Below are 23,970 nucleotides of genomic sequence, written 5' to 3'. Positions count from 1 at the left end.
GGCTGTGTGAATAGACCCTTTTTTTTATTTTTTTTTTACTACATTGCCATGATAGAAACATCAATTATTTTATTGTTTTAGTTGTTATGTATGTGGCGATACCAAAGATGTGTATTTTTTTTTTTATGTATAACAAGAGGTATTAAGGGAAATATATTTTTGGGAGTGGGTGGGGGATATTTTTTTATTACATTATATTTTTACTTTTCTTTTACGTTTTACTAATCCTACAAGGGGACTGACAGTGATCAGCAGATCGCTGGTATAATACACAATGCAGTGTATTCAGCCTGTTGCACAGCACGGCTGGGTACACAGACAACCATGGCAAGTCTGGGGGCCTTCACAAGACCACCAGTTGCCATGGAAACCAGGAAAGAGGGTCACAAAAGCTGGGGATGAGGTAAGGGGCACACACACATCCTCACATTAAGCGGACATGATTTGACTTTGACAAGTGAAGAATTAAACTACCCAGAGTGAAGGTTTCTCTGCTCTGGGCAGTTACAGCAGGAGCAGGTCCGGGATCCCTACACGGGAGAGTCGTTAAAGTTTATTCTAGCCCTGCCGTAAAATTGGTGGGCTAGAATAAGTTCTCTTAATGCCTGCTGTAAAAAAGTGTATTGACAGTCATTAATAGGTTAAACACTTTTCTTTAATAATTTAAGTATTTTTTTATATTACAGTTTTTTCCATTTTAACTGAGGAACCTTATCTCATTTGTTACATTCTAAGACTACTATTACACGTCTATTTTTTGCATCTGTGTTACATCTGTTACAGGGCTAATGGAAATCTATGGGGCTATTCACAGCTGTGTGTTACTTTCATCCATTTTGTGGATAGAAAATGTGCATAATGGGAGTTGTAGTTTTTCTGCAGCTGGAGGTCCGCAGTTGTGGGTTAAATTTATCTGTGTAAATCAATTTTTTTTAAAGTCATGTGTACTTCCCCCAAAGTTATCAAAGAGGTGCACATTCTTCAAAAATAGCAAAGTATCTTAGATGTAGACAGGTTTCTAAGTGTGGCCCGGACTGGTGTGAGACTGCGCAAAAATTTTGGTGTTTATCAATTAGAAAAACAACGCAGTTGACTAAGTCACCAACTGCTGCAAAAAGCTAGCCATGTCACACTACATTCAAGTTGTTTTCTTGAATGAGTCTAGATAAATTGCACAAAACTTTTGCGACTTTTTCACTCAAATTTTGGTGCGTTGCTTTTTTCATGCCTTATAGAGATGAGCGAAGTTACAGTGATTCAATTCAGCTCGGCGTTTGCTAACTTTATCCTGCATAAATGATTTCAGCTTTCAGGTGCTCCGGTAAAGGTGGAGACAGTCCTAGGAGAGAGTCTCCAGCCCACTGGAGCACCTGAAAGCTGAACTCATTTATGCAGGATAAAGTCAACAACTGCTGAGCCGAGAAGTTCGTGACAAATCGAATCACTGTAACTTTGTTCATCTCTAACGCCAAACAAAAGTTGTAGCCTAAAGCATGTGTATATCGAATGTAAAATACACATATATTTTTCTACTTCTATTTTACACTGTGTGAATACAGTCTTAGATTTTACAGGAGTGTAGTACAGCTACAGTTCTGTGGCCTTGGGTCTAATGACCCGTACCGACCGTGTTACAAGGGCGCTGTGGTACACCATGGTCGCTACATTACAGATCGTCACAACACAGATTTATAATACAGCCATGTGCATGAGCCATCTGAATGATAAATACTGTGAATAATTTCCGCATGTGCCATATTAGGTGTAATGTAATATTTGCTAATACTTGTAATGAGATGATAGTGATCGCAGCGGCCCTGAGTCTCTGCAGAAGTATGCCGGATATATCTTCATTTTCTGAGCATATTTACCCTTTAAATAGCATTTGCTTTAGCACATACCCCCAGAGACTTCGCACAAAAAGAAAGTGTCTGATGAAAGAACACAGATTTCTCATCAAGCCATTTAATTTCTTTATTCCCTGAGCTCTGGTTTACTGGAGTCTCTCTGCCTGTTCCAGCTATAGTTTCCCCTCCTTCTCTTGCACGGCTCTTAATAGAATTCACCCTGACTAATTCCTGCGATAACGCACAGGCACATCCCAGCCTCTCCTTATCAACACCGCATACCTCCTCCATCCGCACCTTCACACCCGCCACCACCACTTTAGAAGGAAAGAGTCATTGGTCTTCTAAGAGCATTATACGGGTGAAACTCGAAAAATTTGAATATTGTGCAAAGTTCATTTATTTCAGTAATGCAACTTAAAAGGTGAAACTTATATACGAGAGAGACTCATTACATGAAAAGCAAGAAGATAGTACAAGCCGTGATTTGTCCTAATTGTGATGATTATGGTTACAGCTCATGAAAACCCCAAATCCCCAATATAAGATATGATTTGGGGAGCCCTGTCATCTGCTGGTGTTGGTCACTGGGCTTTATTAAGTCCAGGGTCAATGCATCCGTCTACCAGGAGATTTTGGAGCACTTCATGCTTCCTTTCCTTTTAGGGCATGTTCCCACTTGGCATATACAAAGCATATTTCACACTGCGCAAAATCTGCAGCAGCGGAAAATGTGCTGCGTATCCCTCGCTCACCATACACACAGGGCTTTCCGGCAGCAGCCCTATGTGTGCAGTGAGTTTTGGAGGTAGGGCCGTGTGCCGGCGTGACTGTGACACGCGCCTCCACCTCCAGCACTCACTACACACATAGGGCTGCCGCCGGAAAGCCTTGTGTGTATGGTGAGCGAGGGATACCCAGCATATTTCTCGCTGCTGCTGCAGATTTTGCACAACGTGAAATACACTGTGTATACGCCAAGTGGGAACGTGCCATTAAAGGGGTAATCCGGCCCTGAGACTTCTTATCCCCTATCCAAAGCATAGGAGATAAGATGTCTCACCGTGGGGGTCCCGCCGCTGGGGACCCCCGCAATCTTGTATTTTCCACCCACCTGTTTGAGCTGCAGGCCGTCACGCCCCCTCCCATAGACTTGCATAGCGGGGGCGGGGCATGACGTCACGATACTCCAGCCCCATGTTCGCCACCCGGCTGTTTGTGAGCTGGCACTGCGGCGTGCAGCTCAAACAAATGGGTGGCGAATACAAGATTCCAGGGGTCCCCAGCGGCGGGACCCCCGTGGTGAGACATCTTATCCCCTAGTTTTTTAACCAAAGCCAGAAGTGTATTCAAATGGAAAAGGAAATATAAGGAAAGGACTTATACTTCTCCTCCCTTATGGATCCACTTCTGGCTTTGGCTCAAAAACTGCCAGAAAAACCTGTGTGAAAACCTAGCCTTATGAAATACAATGGGCTTTTGCAAGATATTCAAATTTTTTAAGTTTCAAAACGTGTCCCCCCCCCCCCCATCCACCACGTGGGGGTGGCCTCATATCGGATGGGACCCTAACACTAACTCACCTCTGACTGGGTGACATGTTGGATCCACCATCAATCAAAACCCCCTCCTGTGAAATAGGGGAGGGGATGCACAGCTACAGAGGGAGCCACTCCCCCCAAATTGCACAGCAAAATAAATATATATATATATATATATATATATATATATATATATATAGATATTTGAGAATTTTCCAAACAGTGTGCCTCCAGCTGTTGCAAAACTACACCTCCCTGCATGCCAGGTTTGGAAAACATTGACCTACATCTATATTCTTAAAGAGGCACTGTCATTATGAAAAACTTTTTATATTTTGTAGTACTACTGATAAAATGAAGATGAGAGGAGGTTCCAGCACCGCAGTCACGGAATAAACACGCTGTTTTATTGAATCATCAGATTCAGAGCATGCACAACGCCATTAGTCATACTACACATCCCAGAATCCGTCCACTCTATATAGGGGAAAACTCTACCCACTGCCAGGTGAAACGCCTGGGCATAATTGGGCGAAGGATCCACCTACACCAGGGGTCCTCAAACTACGTCCAGCCGAGGACATTTATCCGGCCCGCCGCTGCCTGGGACATCCCTGTGTCCCGAAAGATGTTTTCAGGACACAGGGATGCGCTCTCGGAGACCCCGCGTTTACTTTAAAAATGTAGGGACCGCCGGGAAGGTGGCGCACGCAGGGACGTCACTGACGCCGTGCGTGCGCCCATAGCAACGGAGCGCGGAGGAGCGGGGCAGCGATGAGGACGTGCTCTTGCCAGCTAGGTAAGTGTTACCAGCGGCATGTCAGCTTTGGTGCTCCGACCACCTCGCTCCTTCGGTCCCGGGACTTACCCGGGACACCGGACCGGAGGAGCGGTGGTCGGAGCACCGAAGTGGGGCAGAACACAGGCATACAGCCTCCAGCCATACACTGGCTGGAGGCTGTATGTCTGTGGGGGAACATACTGCATCTAATGTGGGGGAAAATACTGCACCTAATGTGGGGAGCTATACTGCACCTAATTTGGGGGATCTATACTGCACCTAATTTGGGGGATCTATACTGCACCTAATGTGGGGGAACATGCTGCACCTAATGTAGGGAGCTATACTGGGCCTAATGTGGGGGAACTATACTGGACCTAATGTGGGAGATCTATACTGCACCTAATTTGGGGGATCTATACTGCACCTAATGTGGGGAACTATACTGCACCTAATGTGGGGAACTATACTGCACCTAATGTGGGGGAACTATACTGCACCTAATGTGGGGGAACTATACTGCACCTAATGTGGGGAGCTATACTGCACCTAATTTGGGGATCTATACTGCACCTAATGTGGGAGATCTATACTGCACCTAATGTGGGGAGCTATACTGCACCTAATTTGGGGGATCTATACTGCACCTAATTTGGGGGATCTATACTGCACCTAATGTGGGGGAACATGCTGCACCTAATGTGGGGAGCTATACTGCACCTAATGTGGGAGATCTATACTGCACCTAATTTGGGGGATCTATACTGCACCTAATGTGGGAGATCTATACTGCACCTAATGTGGGAGATCTATACTGCACCTAATGTGGGGGAACATGCTGCACCTAATGTGGGGAGCTATACTGCACCTAATTTGGGGGATCTATACTGCACCTAATTTGGGGGAACATGCTGCACCTAGTGTGGGGAGCTATACTGCACCTAATGTGGGAGATCTATACTGCACCTAATTTGGGGATCTATACTGCACCTAATGTGGGAGATCTATACTGCACCTAATGTGGGGAAACTATACTGCACCTAATGTGGGGGAACTATACTGCACCTAATGTGGGGAGCTATACTGCACCTAATGGGGGTGATCTATCCTGAACCTAATGTGGAGAAACATGCTGCACCTAATGTGGGGAGCTATACTGCACCTAATGTGGGGGAACATGCTGCACCTAATGTGGGGGAACATTATACTACACCTAATGTGGGGGAACATTATACTGCACCTAATGTGGGGGAATATTATACTGCACCTAATGTGGGGGAACATTATACTGCACCTAATGTGGGGGAACATTATACTGCAACTAATGTGGGGGAACTATACTGCACCTAATGTGGGGGAACTATACTGCACCTAATGTGGGGGAACTATACTGAATCTAATGTGGGGGAACTGTACTGCACCTAATGTGGGGGAACTGTACTGCACCTAATGTGGGGGAACTGTACTGCACCTAATGTGGGGGAACTGTACTGCACCTAATGTGGGGGAACTGTACTGCACCTAATGTGAGGGAACTGTACTGCACCTTATGTGGGGGAACTGTACTGCACCTAATGTGGGGGAACTGTACTGCACCTAATGTGGGGGAACTGTACTGCACCTAATGTGGGGGAACTGTACTGCACCTAATGTGGGGGAACTGTACTGCACCTAATGTGGGGGAACTGTACTGCACCTAATGTGGGGGAATTGTACTGCACCTAATGTGGGGGAATTGTACTGCACCTAATGTGGGGGAATTGTACTGCACCTAATGTGGGGGAATTGTACTGCACCTTATGTGGGGGAACTGTACTGCACCTAATGTGGGGGAACTGTATTGCACCTAATGTGGGGGGATTGTACTGCACCCAATGTGGGGGAATTGTACTGCACCTAATGTGGGGGAATTGTACTGCACCTAATGTGGGGAGAACTATACTGCACCTAATGTGGGGGAACTATGCTGCACCTAATTTGGGGGAACTATACTGCACCTAATGTGGCGGAACTGTACTGCACCTAATGTGGGGGAACTGTACTGCACCTAATGTGGGGGAACTGTACTGCCAACCCTAATGTGGGGGAACTGTACTGCCAACCCTAATGTGTGGGAACTACAACCTAATGTGGGGGGATCTATACTGCCAACCTAATGTGGGGGGTACTGTGCTGCGTACTTAAAGTGGTAGTCCACTAATAAGATATATAAGTGTGCATAGGAATTTGTTCATGTTTTGTTATCTATAGTCTGGCCCTCCAACGGTCTGAGGGACCGTGAACTGGCCCCCCGTTTAAAAAGTTTGAGGACCCCTGCCCTACACAGACGGAGACTTACACATAATCTTCACCACAATGTGCTTGAAAAAACAAACAAATGAATAAACACAACAATAGCAGTGACAGTATTGATGGCAGTATGAGTGACCACACTGTGTTCTGTGTTCCTGTTGATGATTCAATAAAGCAGCTTGCTGGAACCTCCTGTCATCTTTATCTTATCTGCCCGTGCAGTTCCCACGCTTCCGTGCACCCCTGACCTGGTGGTGAGCTGGAGATCACTTCTTGTATCGCTAATGATGACTTTTTAAAATAAACATTTATGAAGTTTTAATACTAAAAAATAAAAAATTTAAATAGCCACCAATAGGGGTCATCTGTCTTTATGCAGACAGACTACTCTGTATTTTACAGCATACTGGATACCAGCCGTAAAGTGTGTTGGTATCCAGTATAGGAAATCAACATTGCACCACTGCAGCCTTCAGCTGTTCCTAAACTACAACTCCCATGACGGGAGTTTTAGTTCTGCAATGGCTGGGGGTACAATCTTTGTAAAACTCTGTTTTAGAGCTATGTATTCTCCAGCTGTGTGCCTCCAGCTCTTGCAAAACTACAGACAAGTTGTAGTTTTGCAACAGCTAAAAGCAACACTGCTCTTACACAGTTCTTTATAAACACTGCAGCTCCAGCTGTTGCAAAACTACATCTCCCAGCATGCTTGAACAGCCAAAGCTTTCTGACTCCTGAATGACAAAGAAGCTGTTTAGACATTCAGGAGTCTGAACGCTGAATGACGCACATAATGACAGCTATGTTGATTTGCATCCAGCTTAACTAGGAACAGATAGAAAATGTATGCATAAAAACAACTGTGCATTGATTTGCAGACTGCCAGGCTGCTCCCAGACTCAGAGCAGATGAGGAAGAAGATGGACACACTTCCTCCACAAGGAAAGAACAAAGAGCAAGTGAGCAGCATACAAATATTATTTGTTAGGAGTATATAGGTCCTAGACACATAATAATGATATGTACATGATCAGGATTAGGTACTGAGTAACATATTACTTTTTTTTTTTTTTTGCACTATTACAGGTACGCTTTAAAGAGAACCTTTCATAACTTTGATGCAGCCCGAACCATGAGTCATCAGGCAGCTTCTCCTTACCCCGCCAGCCTTGATAGATCTCTTCCTGTCTTGGTATAGGGACAGAAGTATCAATCAAAACTGGTGGGGCAGGAAGAAGCTAATGCAAACTGCTCAATGACTGGTTCATCAGCATGGAAGTGATAACGTCTTCCTTTTAGGGTATGTTCACACAGCAGAATTTCCGCAATTTTCAGAACATGGAATTCTGTCGAAATTTAAGCCCCATTAACTTCAATGGGATTCCGTTGTAGAATTCCAATAAATATAGGATTGATCTTCTATTTCTACGGAAAGCAGAATTGGAATTCCAATTCCGCAGTGTGAACATACAACAGTAGAGAAAGAACAACCGTACATGTCCCTTTTAAGGGTATGTTCACAAAGCATATTTTTTAAGCATATTCTGATGTTGTTCCCTGTCGGTATATGTTTCAGAGGCCATGTGTTATACTGTCTATAGTTCTGGAAACACAGATTAGCTTTACCATGCATTGTTCTCTGCTTTTTAGTCCCCACGTGTCAGATTTACTACAGATTTCCATGTGGCTTCACAAATCCAACAACAATCTGTCTCCTATACATGTGAATGGAGTTTCCCAATATGTAACATGTAGATTTTTTTTTTCCAGAAATGCTGAGGATTAGCCCCAATGACTGACAATAAGTTTAATCCTCATGTGAATCCCCTGCTGCACACTTACAGCAAATCCGCAGCACATCCTCTGCCAAAATACATGCTGTATTGTAATTCCTAAGTGTAAACAGAGCCTAATGCTAGAATCAAAAGTGTTATATAGGTGCTTTAAAAAAAAAAAAAAAAAATATATATATATATATATATATATATATATATATATATATATATATATATAATTAATAATTAAATAAATAAGAAAAAACATATTTTACACGTTGAGATAAGATTTTAGCTGGGGGGTTTAATTTTGTTTCCCTGCCAGGTTCACATATGCCTGTGGATAGCGTAAGACCAATGCATGCAGTGTTTTCTAGTCCGGTGCAACCATACCAGATGGCAAATACATTAGATGGTCCATGTATCTAGCACCATGCTCCATCTCAGCCTATGGGGCACCAGATGGTATGCCGGGTGCAATGCATCTAAGGTGACTCTAGATTGCCAGATGTTTGTGATCCTGGTCTTAGTTAAAGTTTTTTTTTATCTTACTCCCTTTCTAAATAGATTGGGCCACAAAAGGGAGACGAAGGGGTCCTTTGCACAACAGACACCAACGGGTCCCGATGACTACCACTGACTTTAAGAAGGACCTGCAGTATTTTCTTCCGCTGTAATTAACTGTTTATTGCTTTCAATAGTATTCTGCAATCCCAGTGTAAATCTAGCTTTCAGCAAAAATATAAGACCAGTCAATCATTTTCAGAATTCCATGGCGGAATCTCATTGAAGTCTTTGGTGGTTAAATGTTGGCAGAATTCCAAACTTTGCTGAACCAAATTCATGTGGAATTGTAAAAAGTCCCCCATGTGAATATAGAGGCCCTGGCTGCACCCCTTAACAAGTTTGTGGGGAAAATACTGTAAATTGCAGTTCTTGGTATATACATATATAAAGAAGTCCCCTTCAGTGTCTCATTGTAAAAGGTCCAGCACATTTCTGTCTACCTAGAGCAGGGGTCCTCAAACTTTTTAAACGGGGGGCCAGTTCACGGTCCCTCAGACCGTTGGAGGGCCGGACTATAGATAACAAAACATGAACAAATTCCTATGCACACTTATATATCTTATTAGTGGACTACCACTTTAAGTACGCAGCACAGTTCCCCCACATTAGGTTGGCAGTATAGATCCCCCACATTAGGTTGTAGTTCCCACACATTAGGGTTGGCAGTACAGTTTCCCCACATTAGGGTTGGCAGTACAGTTCCCCCACATTAGGTGCAGTACAGTTCCCCCACATTAGGTGCAGTACAGTTCCACCACATTAGGTGCAGTATAGTTCCCCCACATTAGGTGCAATATAGTTCCCCCACATTAGGTGCAGTATAGTTCTCCCCACATTAGGTGCAGTATAGTTCTCCCCACATTAGGTGCAGTACAGTTCTCCCCACATTAGGTGCAGTATAGTTCCCCCACATTAGGTGCAGTACAATTCCCCCACATTAGGTGCAGTACAATTCCCCCACATTAGGTGCAGTACAGTTCCCCCACATTAGGTGCAGTACAGTTCCCCCACATTAGGTGCAGTACAGTTCCCCCACATTAGGTGCAGTACAGTTCCCCCACATTAGGTGCAGTATAGTTCCCCCACATTAGGTGCAGTATAGTTCCCCCACATTAGGTGCAGTATAGTTCCCCCACATTAGGTGCAGTATAGTTCCCCCACATTAGGTGCAGTATAATGTTCCCCCACATTAGGTGCAGTATAATGTTCCCCAACATTAGGTGCAGTATAATGTTCCCCAACATTAGGTGCAGTATAATGTTCCCCCACATTAGGTGCAGTATAATGTTCCCCCACATTAGGTGCAGTATAATGTTCCCCCACATTAGGTGCAGTATAATGTTCCCCCACATTAGGTGCAGTATAATGTTCCCCCACATTAGGTGCAGTATAATGTTCCCCCACATTAGGTGCAGTATAATGTTCCCCCACAATAGGTGTAGTATAATGTTCCCCCACATTAGGTGCAGTATAGCTCCCCACATTAGGTGCAGCATGTTCCCCCACATTAGGTGCAGTACAGATCCCCCAAATTAGGTGCAGTATAGCTCCCCACATTAGGTGCAGTATAGCTCCCCACATTAGGTGCAGTATAGTTCCCCCACATTAGGTGCAGCATGTTCCCCCACATTAGGTGCAGCATGTTCCCCCACATTAGGTGCAGTATAGATCCCCCAAATTAGGTGCAGTATAGATCCCCCAAATTAGGTGCAGTATAGCTCCCCACATTAGGTGCAGCATGTTTCCCCACATTAGGTGCAGTATAGATCTCCTACATTAGGTGCAGTATAGATCCCCCAAATTAGGTGCAGTATAGTTCCCCCACATTAGGTGCAGTATAGATCCCCCAAATTAGGCCCAGTATAGCTCCCCACATTAGGTGCAGTATAGATCCCCCAAATTAGGTGCAGTATAGATCCCCCAAATTAGGTGCAGTATAGCTCCCCACATTAGGTGCAGCATGTTCCCCCACATTAGATGCAGTATGTTCCCCCACAGACATACAGCCTCCAGCCAGTGTATGGCTGGAGGCTGTATGCCTGTGTTCTGCCCCACTTCAGTGCTCTGACCACCGCTCCTCCGGTCCGGACATAGCAGTAAGTCCCGGGACCGAAGGAGCGGGGTGGTCGGAGCACCGAAGCTGACGTGCCGCTGATAACACTTACCTAGCTGGCCAGCGCACGTCCTCATCGCTGCCCCGCTTCTCCGCGCTCCGTTGCTATGGGCGAACGCATGGCGTCAGTGACGTCCCTGCGTGCGCCACCTTCCTGGCGGCCCCTGCGTTTTTTAAGTAAATGCGGGGTCTCCGAGAGCGCATCCCTGTGTCCCGGAAACATCTTTCGGGACACAGGGATGTCCCAGGCAGCGGCGGGCTGGATAAATGTCCTCGGCAGGCCGCATGTGGCCCGCGGGCCGTATTTTGAGGACACCTGACCTAGAGCTTTCACGGTTAGCTGTAGGCCTTGATATTGTGAAGAATAAATGTCAGGGATAAATAACAGTTCTGCCAAAAAGCAGTATGTTACAAAACAGGACTAAGAAGCGCTGGAACAACAGGTATCCTACTTTAAAGAGGTATTATGAAAAAAGATTTTAATGTCTAGACGTTCTCCGATTGGCAGGAAGTATTAAGCCATACATACTTACCAACCACCAATCCCCTGCCGATTCTGCCGCTTCTCATGGCTTCTTTGCCAACACACAGGTAATTTCTGCTTAACCAATCACTGGCTGAGTATGTGCGTTTTCTATATCCTGAGCATGTTTAGACATTAAAATATTTTTCTGGAATACCCCTTTAAAATAACATTAGCACAAGAATGTCTTGTAGGGAGCTTTATCATTTCAGCTTTGATTGTTGAGCCGCCACATTAAAGCCTGAGATCACTATAATGCAATGTCAAGCCTTGGGTAGAAGCTATGGATAAAGCTTAGACATCTGTTAGTCTAATGCAGTGTTTCCCAACCAGGGTGCCTCCAGCTGTTGCAAAACTACAACTCCCAGCATGCCCGGACAGCCTTTGGCTGTCCGGGCATGTTGGGAATTGCAGTTTTGCAACAGCTGGAGGCACCCTGGTTGGGAAACACTGGTCTAGTGAATGAATCTAGGTTTGGTGGATGCCAGGGGAATGCTCTAGCCATGTGGTCTCCAAACTGTGGCCCTCCTTCATAGAGACTGGACATAGTAATGCCAGGAATCTAAGAATGCATTGGATGTACAAGCCATATGCCTATGGTGGTGTTTCCCAACCAGGGTGCCTCCAGCTGTTGCAAAACTACAACTCCCAGCATGTCTGGACAGCCGGTACTTTAAATTTTATATCAGCAGTGTACAAAGTAATAAAAAAAATGGAGGCCTTTCTCCTATCCTCCAAAAAGCACTGGTCTCTGAATTGTCCAGGCGATACACTGATCTGCTGAAGCAGTGTTCCAAAATGTGGTCACAAGCCTTGCTGGAAGAGTGGGCTTGTTACAGAGGAAATATGGGTAACCATTTCCTTCTGGCCGAGGAATGTCACCCAATGGGCTCTGACTGACTAGTGCGTGTAAAGAGATGTGTAACACACACAAGTCAGTCAGAACACTATATATTTTTGAAGAAGAGCCAAATCATGTTAGGAAACCTCTCACAGAGTTCATTGTTAGTGATATGATGTTAGACCGGTCATAATACAGTGCATTCTCCGCTCACAAAGCCGCCATTCAATCACTGGAGATACCACAAGAAGTGTTTTGTGCAGTGGACAAAGCGATCATAGTAAAGAGCCGTCAATGTAGAGAGATCGCAATCATCTTCATGGAATTATAGACACAAACCAAATATCTAACTGGGTTGTTTTTAAGGAAACTTATTACGAAGCAGTGAAGAGAAGACAATCTGGACTGGAAGATCCTTCATTTCTGGTCTCTCTTCCCTTATATCCTTCAAAGTGTAGGGTTACACAGCGCATACGCAACATTTTTTGCTCTGCGAGAAATCTGTCGGGCATAGGGAAATACGCTGCGTATGCGCTATGAGCAGACACACATGTCTATTCCCGCCACAGCCCTGTGCGCGCAGGAAGGTTCGGAGGAGGGCCGAGCATACCGAAGTAACTGTGACACGCGACCCGCCTCCAAACCCTATCCGTTCACATTCTATATGCTGCAGATTTCCCGCTGCCTGGCAGATTTCTTGCAGCATCAATTACTCTGCGCATGCGCTGTGTGTGACCCTACCCTAAGGGTGTATTCACACAAACAGTATCCTGGGCATATTTGACCTTTAGTTTACATTGAAATCTAGAGCTTTAAATCCCGTGCATCCAATATCCACAGATACTGTACACATGAATACACACTAAGGGTAGTGTCACACATGTCGTGTTTTGCCGTGTATGTTCTGTAGCTGATTTTGATACCCATTGACTTTAATGGGTAGAAAAATATGCAGTTAAATACAGCACGTGGCCCTACCCTTAAGGGTGTAATTTTTGGTGATCAAAACAGTAAAAGAAAGGATCTCTTAGATGTGGAAAACTGTAGCCCACATATACTTGTACAGGCTAGGGGAATATGGGGGTTGAGAAAGCATATAATGATATAATAATAAAATGGTATAAAAGCCCATATACAAGTAGTAGTAATTGTTAAAATATAAAGTGCTTAAATGGGCACTGTCACCAAACTTTTTTTTATATGTTGTAGTACTTATATACTACAACATATCTCTAATATAAATCTATTAATTTTATTTTCATTAAAATAGTTTCTTTTAATGTTAAAAACCGGCCACTAGGGGGTCTCCCTCCTAGTGGCCGGCTGCAGGCTGGCGTGACTTCACTCATGAATTCGGGGGGGTTCAGGGTAGCGCTGCGGCAACTATTGATTTCAACGGGGGGGGGGGGGGAAGCATGGTTCGGGGTAGCGCCGCGAGGTAGGTTTGTAGTGCAATACTATAATACTGATGAGAGATTCCATTTAAAGCAGTCACTACTCATTCTTGTTGGATGGACGCCCTTTCCTGCCACTAATTTCTGCTTATAGAGATCAGCGCCAGGAAGTGGCATGCTTTTTGTGGCATCTTAGCTACACATGTCACTTCCTGGAAGGATGCAAAAAAAAAACAGAACATATTGACTAGCACATGTTAGACACACAGCTGAGGATATGTACAGAATAGCCACAATTCTTCATCGGTTTATTGTATTTAAAGAGGAGCTTGATAGGAGTCAGGTTCATAAATAAAGTTATAAAGCGCACACCATGGATATACTCTGTTTATGTTAGGAGAGTAAAATTAGATAGTAAGCTCTATGGTAGACTGAACTGATGCAAATATATCAATGATAGATTCAGATATAGACCAGAATTTTCTTTGGACTACATGATCTACATGACTGCAGTCTATATCATGTACAGTACTATGAGTTACATTGTCACTGTGCAAATAGTGGAAAATAAATACATTTTATAAAAAGATTATTTTTATCACACGACGTGCTGTGATTTGCAGCTGCCATGATTTACATAATTATATTGAAAAGGCAACAAATTATTATTATCCCACTGGGTTACTATTTGTGGCAATGCAACGAACAACAGGTAGTAGAAAACAGAGAGGATAGTAGAAAATCAGAGGAAATGTGCCCTTCATAGGGGCCATTTACACCACGTATGGCCACATTTTGCAGCTGGGGCTTTTGTTTGGGGCCGTACACCAGTCAAACCATAATGTTCTAAGGTGAGGATAGAAGTTTCCTATTGATGCTCGTCTGGGACTGGATGAGATGAGCCAATAAGTCTATGTAAGCATTGATGTAGCCACTTCAATGAGCAGAGGGACACAGATATGGGCTTGTTCACTAATCAGACTCCGATGACCTATCCCAAGGATGTTAAAGTCCCAGTGAACCCCTTTAAATGGGCACTGTCAGATACAAAAACTTTTTATATGTTGTACATTTGGCAAAACATTACCCTTTCTAATATACTTCATAAGAAAATGTTATTTCCTTTTTATAGAAATCATGGCTTATAAAATCATGGCTTTATCCAAGCTGAAGCACAGGCATGGACAAGGGGGGGGGAGATTCATCAAAACCTGTCCAGAGGAAAAGTTGCCCAGTTGACCAAGGCAATTTTTAACAAGGCCTTTGCAAAATGAAAGAAGCGATCTGATTGGTTGCTATGGGCAACTCAGCAATTTTTCCTCTACACAGGATTTGAGAAATCTCCCCAAAGTCCAGTAAGTTCTGTCTGATAGGACGAGAAAGGTTACAGAGGAGTCCTATCAGACAGGAGAGAGCACAGAGGAGTGCTATAAGACAGGAGAGAGCACAGAGGAGTCCTATCAGACAGGAGAGAGCACAGAGGAGTGCTATCAGACAGGAGAGAGCACAGAGGAGTGCTATCAGACAGGAGAGAGCACAGAGGAGTGCTATCAGACAGGAGAGAGCACAGAGGAGTGCTATCAGACAGGAGAGAGCACAGAGGAGTGCTATCAGACAGGAGAGAGCACAGAGGAGTGCTATCAGACAGGAGAGAGCACAGAGGAGTGCTATCAGACAGGAGAGAGCACAGAGGAGTGCTATCAGACAGGAGAGAGCACAGAGGAGTGCTATCAGACAGGAGAGAGCACAGAGGAGTGCTATCAGACAGGAGAGAGCACAGAGGAGTACTATCAGACAGGATAGAGCACAGAGGAGGACTATCAGACAGGAAAGAGCACAGAGGAGTGCTATCAGACAGGAGAGAGCACAGAGGAGTGCTATCAGAGAGGAGAGAGCACAGAGGAGTCCTATCAGACAGGAGAGAGCACAGACGTGTGCTATCAGACAGGGGAGAGCACAGAGGAGGACTATCAGATAGGAAAGAGCACAGAGGAGTGCTATCAGACACAAGAGAGTGCAGAGGAGCACCATCAGACACAAGAGAGCACAGAGTAGTACCATCAGACACGAGAGACCACAGAGGAATGCTAGCCCACCCTCACTTACTGGATTTTGTCCATGTCTGTGCTTCAGCTTGGACAAAGCCATGATTTTATAAGCCATGATTTCTATAAAAAGTAAATTTAATTTTTTATGCATTATATTAGAAAGGTTAATGTTTTGCCAAGATGTACAACATATAAAAAGTTTGCGAATCTGACAATGCCCATTTAAAGAAACATGTCTAGACCAAAAGAGGCTCTAACAAGAAAATTTTACATTAAATAGTCTCTCTGGTGTCCTATTATCTTTAATATTAAAGCAGGCCTGTCAGCAGGAAAACATGGGTGTAAATCAGTACAGGGCTCATCAGGATTCATCTCTGTATTCCAGCACAGAGATATAAGCATTTATGTTATTATGTATATTACGCAAAAGTTCCCAGGGGGTGTTCCCAGGCAAGTCCAGCCCATGTTCTCTGTATTACTGCCTTCCCCCAACCCGCGTGCATCTGCCTACCCCATTTGACTAGGTAAAGAAGACATGGGCTGGACTTGCCTGGGTACTTGCTTGCTAGGGAACGCCCCCTGGGCACTTGAGCATCACTTGCAAATAACAAAAAGGCTTATATAGAACTTTTAAAGTCCTGGAAAGGACTATAGTGATAAAAAGGGCATGACCGGAAATGGAATCCTGATGACAAGCCCTATCTAGCTGTGTGCTTATCTAAAAACCTGCTGACAGGTCCGTTTTTTTATTAAAATATCCATTATTATTTGCATCATCCACAGCAGTGATGTTAGGATTCGGCAGGCTGGATGTGGATCCTCTGTGTCAGCGAGGGATTGGCGTGGACCGTGTCGGTGGACCGGTTCTAGGTTGCTACTGGTATTCACCAGAGCCCGCCACAAAGCGGGATGGTCTTGCTGCGGCGGTAGCAACCAGGTCGTATCCACCGGCAACGGCTCAACCTCGCTGACTGCTGAGAAGGCGTGGGACAGAAGGACTAGGCAGAGGCAAGGTCAGACGTAGCAGAAGGTCGGGGCAGGCGGCAAGGTTCGTAGTCAAAAGCAATAGCAAGAGGTCAGGAACACTGGTAAGGCAAACACTATAAACGCTTTCTCTGGCACAAGGCAAAAAGATCCGGCAAGGAAGTGAAGGGGAAGTGAGGTTAAATAGACAGGGAGCAGGTGGAGGCTAATTAGACTGATTGGGCCAGGCACATATCATTGGTGCACTGGCCCTTTAAATCCTAGAGAGCTGGCGCGCGCGCGCCAGGACGAGACAGCCGGGGAACGGGACAGGTGAGAGACTTGGGATGCGATTCGCGAGCGGGCGCGTCCCGCTATGCGAATCGCATCCCCGCCGGCAGTGTCAGTGCAGCGCTCCCGGTCAGCGGGTCTGACCGGGGCGCTGCAGAGAGAGGAACGCCGCGAGCGCTCCAGGGAGGAGCAGGGACCCGGAGCGCTCGGCGTAACAGTAAACCCCCCCTTAGGTCTCCCCCTCTTTTTGTCTGGATGTCGCTCCACATGGGACGAGGACATTGGGAGCGATTGTAGGGTCTCCTTCTGGAGGACAGTGAAGTCCTGGGTATGCTCATCAACGGCAGGCAGTTCAGAAGGAGTGGGAATGGGGAGGGGGGGGCAGAGGGTGAAGCTTGGCATGGGGCAGAGTATTACCAGGACGGGGGCTATGAGGAGGCACGGCATAGTCCTGATAGGCCTTGGGGAGACCAGGTATAGGAGGAGACACTGAGGTTTGACAGACGGGACTGGGGGAAGACGTGAGGCATTCTTTGTTGCAAGAAGCACCCCAGCTCTTGATCTCCCCGGTGGTCCAGTCAAGGGTAGGAGAGTTGCGTTGGAGCCATGGCAGACCGAGGAGGAGTTCAGAGGTGCAGTTGGGCAAAACAAAAAGTTCAATTTTTTCGTGATGCAGTCCAAAGCTCATGAGCAGGGGTTCTGTGCGGTAACGCACAGTGCAGTCCAATTTCACTCCGTTGACCGAGGAAATGTAGAGCGGCTTGGCGAGACGGGTCACAGGGATGTTGAACTTATTAACAAAAGAGGCCAAAATGAAATTTCCCGCAGAACCAGAGTCCAAGAAGGCCATAGTTGAGAAGGAAGAGTTGGCAGAAGGAGAAATCCGCACGGGCACAGTGAGACGTGGAGAAGCAGACTTCATACCAAGAGACGCCACACCCACGTGAGCTGGGTGCGTGCGTGTGTTTCCCAGACGTGGAGGACGAATAGGGCAATCCACCAAGAAATGTTCGGTACTAGCGCAGTACAGACATAAATTTTTATCTCTACGGCGAGTCCTCTCTTCATGGGTCAGGCGAGACCGATCCACTTGCATAGCCTCCTCGGCGGGAGGCACAGGGGTAGATTGCAAAGGATACTGTGAGAGAGGTGCCCAGAAATCAAGGTCTTTTTCCTGGCGAAGCTCCTGTTATCTTTCAGAAAAACGCATGTCAATGCGGGTGGCCAAATGGATAAGTTCATGCAGGTTGGCAGGAATTTCTCGTGCGGCCAGCACATCCTTGATGTTACTGGATAGGCCTTTTTTAAAGGTCGCGCAGAGGGCCTCGTTGTTCCAAGATAATTCAGAGGCGAGGGTACGAAATTGGATGGCGTATTCTCCTACAGAAGAATTTCCCTGGACCAGGTTCAGCAAGGCAGTCTCGGCAGAAGAAGCTCGGGCTGGTTCCTCGAAGACTCTACGAACCTCACGAAGAAGGACTGTACAGTGGCAGTGACAGGATCATTGCGGTCCCAGAGCGGTGTGGCCCATGAGAGGGCCTTCCCAGACAGGAGACTAACCACGAAATCCACCTTCGACCGTTCTGTAGGAAATAGGTCCGACAGCATCTCCAAATGTAGGGAACACGGCAAAGTCTAGAGTCCCTATCAAATTTGTCCGGCAGGGACAAGCGGAGGCCAGGAGCGGGCACTCGCTGCGGAGGAGGTGCAGGAGCTGGCGGAGGAGATGGTTGCTGCTGTAGCTGTGGCAAAAGTTGCTGTAGCATGGCGGTCAACTGCGACAGCTGCTGTCCTTGTTGGGTGAACTGTTGTCCAAGTTGCTCTATCTGTTGAGACTGCTGGGCGACCACCGTGATAAGGTCAGCGCCAACTGGCAGCGGGACCTCAGCGGGATCCATGGCCGGATCTACTGTTAGGATTCGGCAGGCTGGATGTGGATCCTCTGTGTCAGCGAGGGATTGGCGTGGACCGAGTCGGTGGACCGGTTCTAGGTTGCTACTGGTATTCACCAGAGCCCGCCGCAAAGCGGGATGGTCTTGCTGCGGCGGTAGCAACCAGGTCGTATCCACCGGCAACGGCTCAACCTCTCTGACTGCTGAGCAGGCGTGGGACAGAAGGACTAGGCAGAGGCAGGGTCAGACGTAGCAGAAGGTCGGGGCAGGCGGCAAGGTTCGTAGTCAATAGCAATAGCAAGAGGTCAGGAACACTGGTAAGGCAAACACTATAAACGCTTTCAAGGCTTCATAACAGAAAGTGAAGTGCTGGCACTGCTCTCCCTCTATATATTCTCCCTTAAGTAGTCTATATGCGCACTCTAGCTAGCAGCGTATCTTCATGTGGTGGTGCTCATGTACTGCGATAGTGATAAGATAAATGCAAATCCATATAGTTAAGAAGAAAGTACAGGCAACTCACCACGTTGTAGTAACTTCGTGTTTATTACTGGGACATGCAGGTAAAGCGGCTCCACGCCACACCGGGATGCCGAACACTAGTGCGTTAACCGATATCGGTTAACGCACTAGTGTTCGGCATCCCGGTGTGGCGTGGAGCCGCTTTACCTGCATGTCCCAGTAATAAACACGAAGTTACTACAACGTGGTGAGTTGCCTGTACTTTCTTCTTAACTATATGGACTATAAACGCTTTCTCTGGCACAAGGTAATAGATGCAGACAGCAGTATGTGTGAAATGTATTCGCTTCGGATGCACATTCTGTGCTAGAATCCATGTGAAACCTGCGTTCCATTGATTTCAACTATGAACTATGCCAAACGTTTGAAATCCGTGTTGTGGAAAAAAGTAACAAATTAAATGTCACTTCTCTACGCAAAATTAGCATGAAGCCAGACAAAGGTCAGCCATATGGCATAGGGCTATTATCTGTCTTCAAATCCTCAGCATGAAAATGTGTCTCTGTGGAATGTGCTATGGAAATCGGGAAAAATAAGTCACGTGACTATACGCTTTTAATTTCAAATTCTATTTCCTGTTGGAGTGCCCCTTTAAAATACAAAAGGCATCGCTGCCACCTAAAGGCTTTATTATAAATGATGCTTCATATTTCCCTGTTCTAGCAGATCTACGTATGCCACATAAGTGAAGCTATTCCTGCCAATCTAACCGCGTGGTGATAATCATCATGTCTGCGGGGACAATCAGATCCAGCTGACCGGAAAATGGATCTATCTTCAGAATTATCCTCGGTCACTAGACGTAATTGTTACAATCATAGAGTCTAACAAAGGCCGCAAGAACATTTCTTTTGTGATTCAATGACAAATGTAATTAAAGGGCTATTCCCACAACAGTTTTATGACATACTGATAGGACATATCATAAAACACTGATCAGTCCATCTGCTGGGACCCCCTGGGCTACTGGTGGACACCAGTCCATGCATGTATAATTGCCCTCTCTACTGAGAGCTATAGAAAGTGCTCTCCCGGCTCTGCGCTCTCTGCCCATCTAAGGCTGCATTCACATCTTCTTTTTGCAATACGGTTTCCGTATCTGTTTTTTTGTAAAAAAAAACAACTTAGGTCTCAAAACCGGACCGAACCGTGTACAACTGTATGTACCTCTGTACGGTTTTAAACCCTATACGGTTTGAAAACAGATGTCCGGTTGCATACGGTTTAATACGTTTTTGGAAAAAATAAAAAATGGATACGGTTTTAGGTTTGTCCTTAATTAAATAAAGTTCTTGTTCTATTTGTGCGATGAACTTTCGACGTGCACTGCGCATATGCAGACTGCAAAACCGTATTGAGCAAACCGGATGCAACCGTACGCACATAAGGTTCTGTACAGATCCAATTGACCACCATCCGTTTTTTCACCTGGACATAAAACCGTAGTAGACTACGGTTTTGTGTACAGGGAAAAAAACAGATAAAACCGTAAATTATGTAAAACGTACACAACCGGATGCTACGTTTGGCATACGATTTTCAATGACATGTCTATACATACGGTTTGTAATACGTTCCATACGGTTTTTACACTGAAACCAGATACAGGAACCGTATTGCAAAAACGAGATGTGAATGCAGCCTAAAAGGGGTTTTCTGATCTCATAGTGAGGAGAGAACTGCATGGGGTGGACGAGGCCACGCTGCAGCTCTCTGCACAGTTGGGTGGTCGAGAGCGCTGCTGTGGAGGGGGAAAAAAAACTATGGCAGGGATGCAAGGCTAAACCACCTCGGATTGTGGGGTCTGACAATCAGTGATGATATATCTTCATGAGATGGGAAAATCCTTTAAATACACAATAAGAATCTGGTTGTGCAATACTAGACATGGAAGGTACTATGTACAATAAGTATTATACACTTGTCTATGCGTGACTATACCCATGAATAGATTGCTTTTGTGTGCCTGATCACATAGCAAATGTCCTGTAACAAAAAGCTTACTGTATGCTCATATATCCCATAGATGTCTGATGGGCTACACCAGTGCTTTCTAATCAGGGAGTCTTCAGCTGTTGCAAAACTACAACTCCCAGCATGCCCGGACAGCCTTTGGCTGTCCAGACATGCTAGGAGTTGCAGTTTTGCAACAGCAGGAGGCACACTGATTGGAAAACACTGTGCTACACAGTCACCTTAAGTCCAGTTTACAAAACCCAATTTCATATACCCTTTTACAGTGTTTCTCAATCCACGGCTGTCCGAGTATGATGGGAGTTGTAGTCTTGAAACAGCTGGAGAGACACAGGTTGAGGAACAGGATTTTCTTGGCCAGAGCAGAGAGTGGATACCTTGTGTCCCTTTCTCTTGTCCTGCATTAAAGGGGTTATCCAGGAAAAAACATTTTTTTATATATCAACTGGCTCCAGAAAGTTAAACACATTTGTAAATTACGTGTCTCAGGAACCGCCCAGTTTAGAAGCAAATCCCCATAGCAAACCTCTTCTAAACTGGGCGGTTCCCGAGACACGGGTGATCAGAGAGCACTTAGACAGAAAAGAACAACCTTAACTTCAGAAGCTCATAAGTACTGAAAGGATTAAGATTTTTTAATAGCAGTGATTTACAAATCTGTTTAACTTTCTGGAGCCAGTTGATATATAAAAAAATGTTTTTTTCCTGGATAACCCCTTTAATGCAGGACAAGAGAAAGGGACACAAGGTATCACAATGTTATAGTGTAGGTGAACCGGATTACAATGAGGTATCCTTTACCCAGATTTGCAGTCCGGTTCCGGAGAAACAGGGTGTATTAACCGGCGTTGCTAATCTTGGAATAGCCAGCTTTGCGCAATGGAGGCGGAACCCAGATTCCCTGCCTCCATTCCCTCAGCTTCGATATGACCGCCCCTTCATAAATATTCATTGACCCTTCGCCCATGTGAGTGCGAGGTAGACGGGCATATTAGAACAGAGGGGATGGAGGCAGAGATAATGGGTATGCTAAGCCTGTCAAATGTCAATGTGATTTATGGTCATACAGTAAACCTTTTGTTACAGGATATTTGATCTGCAACATGCTGACTGTGGATTTGGGTAAGTGATATTTTATTGTAATCCGGTTCACCCGCACTATTACCTTGAGCATTAGGTTTAGTGTGTGTGTGAACCTACATTAAGTTTTCCTTTAAAATCTATTTGTGGTGCTAGAAAAAGTCTGTGTAGCCCTGGCCTTACATACACAACCCCTTGATATAAATGGGCAAGGTGTAATGCATCTTTTCCCCTCTAGGGGCACTGCAGGGAAACTGAGCAGTTTGTGCCAGGTTTCCCTACCGATTCCAGCTGATAAGTGGGGGTTCTAACAGGTTGGAGGCACATTGTGATAAGCCAAATATCAAACAAAAAGGTATTGTCCAAAATGAGAACCACTTTAAGGAAATAGAAAAAAGGAAACAGTACAGTAAACAATATAATAGTTTTTTGTAATAGACTTCACTAAGAGTATCTATAGACCAAAGCATCCATCATAGGTCCCCTAAGAGTTGCTAATAGAGATAAGTAAATCTACAGTAAGATTTGATGAATCCAGAGTTAATAAATTGGCCGTGGATTTGTTTAGTCTACAATAAATTGTTCTACATCTTATGAATCCTGATTCCCCGGAGAAGTCTGGTATGATACTGTGATGTCTTCTAGGACTATATCATTTCAAATGTCTCTGGGGAATCGGAACACTTGGAAAGCAGAATTATTCTTTTTTTGTAAAGACTAAACATATTGACAGAATATTTATTTTAATCTTAAAAGGGAACCTGTCGTCACTTATATGCTGCTTGAACCTCAGGTCATCGCGGTGGTCTCTGATTGTTTCTTTCTACCCCATCAGCTTTGATAGTTCCACCCCTTAAACCTAATCAGGAAACGATCTATCAATCATGGCAGATGGGGAGGGGTGAAGCCACACGGGTCCACCCCAATGGCTTGTGATTTAGGCATCATGAAAGAGATGACAAGTTCCCTTTAATTTACAGTCAATTCTCTCATCTCTAGTTACTAGTAATAATCTCAGTGCTTGCCGCCACCACCACTAGTAGTGATATAGATCTACACAGGAGCTGCATACAGCCAAAGGCTTTCCGGGCATGCTGGGAGTTGTAGTTTTTCAACTGCTGGATGCACCCTGGTTAGGAAACACTGGTATATGGACTGACCCCCAACATGGAAGCTGCTGTTGTTTTTAGGGAACAGTAGGACTGCTGGCCTGTAATAAAGAGCATCAACCTATAAGAAAGTATACACTTTATGCTGCCCTAAAATGATGCCCCTTGCCCATCCTTTCCCTCCAATTTGGAGATGGGAAATGGCAAGGATGGAGGGTGTATATGCCATAATGCTGCCCCCTTAGAGATGGTGCCCCCTAGGGGTTAGGCACACCAGGAACCCAATAGATAAGAATACAATGCACGGAGGATAACAGAGCACATAATGAACTACATAGACAGCAGTAGAAGTGCAGTCAGCATGGCACATGAGTGTGGGCACAGGGGAGGGCATTGTGTGCCAGGCTGCCAATACAG

At 45.3% G+C, this 23,970-nt stretch overlaps 1 protein-coding gene across 3 annotated transcripts in view; it reads right to left on the bottom strand.

The window, feature by feature from the left end:
- Positions 1-23,970, bottom strand: part of FRMD5 (FERM domain containing 5) — a 195,928-nt gene that overhangs the window by 121,792 nt on the left and 50,166 nt on the right. The gene's annotated exons all lie outside the window — the stretch shown is intronic.

Source organism: Hyla sarda, chromosome 4 (assembly GCF_029499605.1).
Source record: "Hyla sarda isolate aHylSar1 chromosome 4, aHylSar1.hap1, whole genome shotgun sequence".
NCBI lineage: Eukaryota > Metazoa > Chordata > Amphibia > Anura > Hylidae > Hyla > Hyla sarda.
Note: the sequence above shows the minus strand (reverse complement) of the source record. Positions and strands in the feature narration are given on the sequence as shown.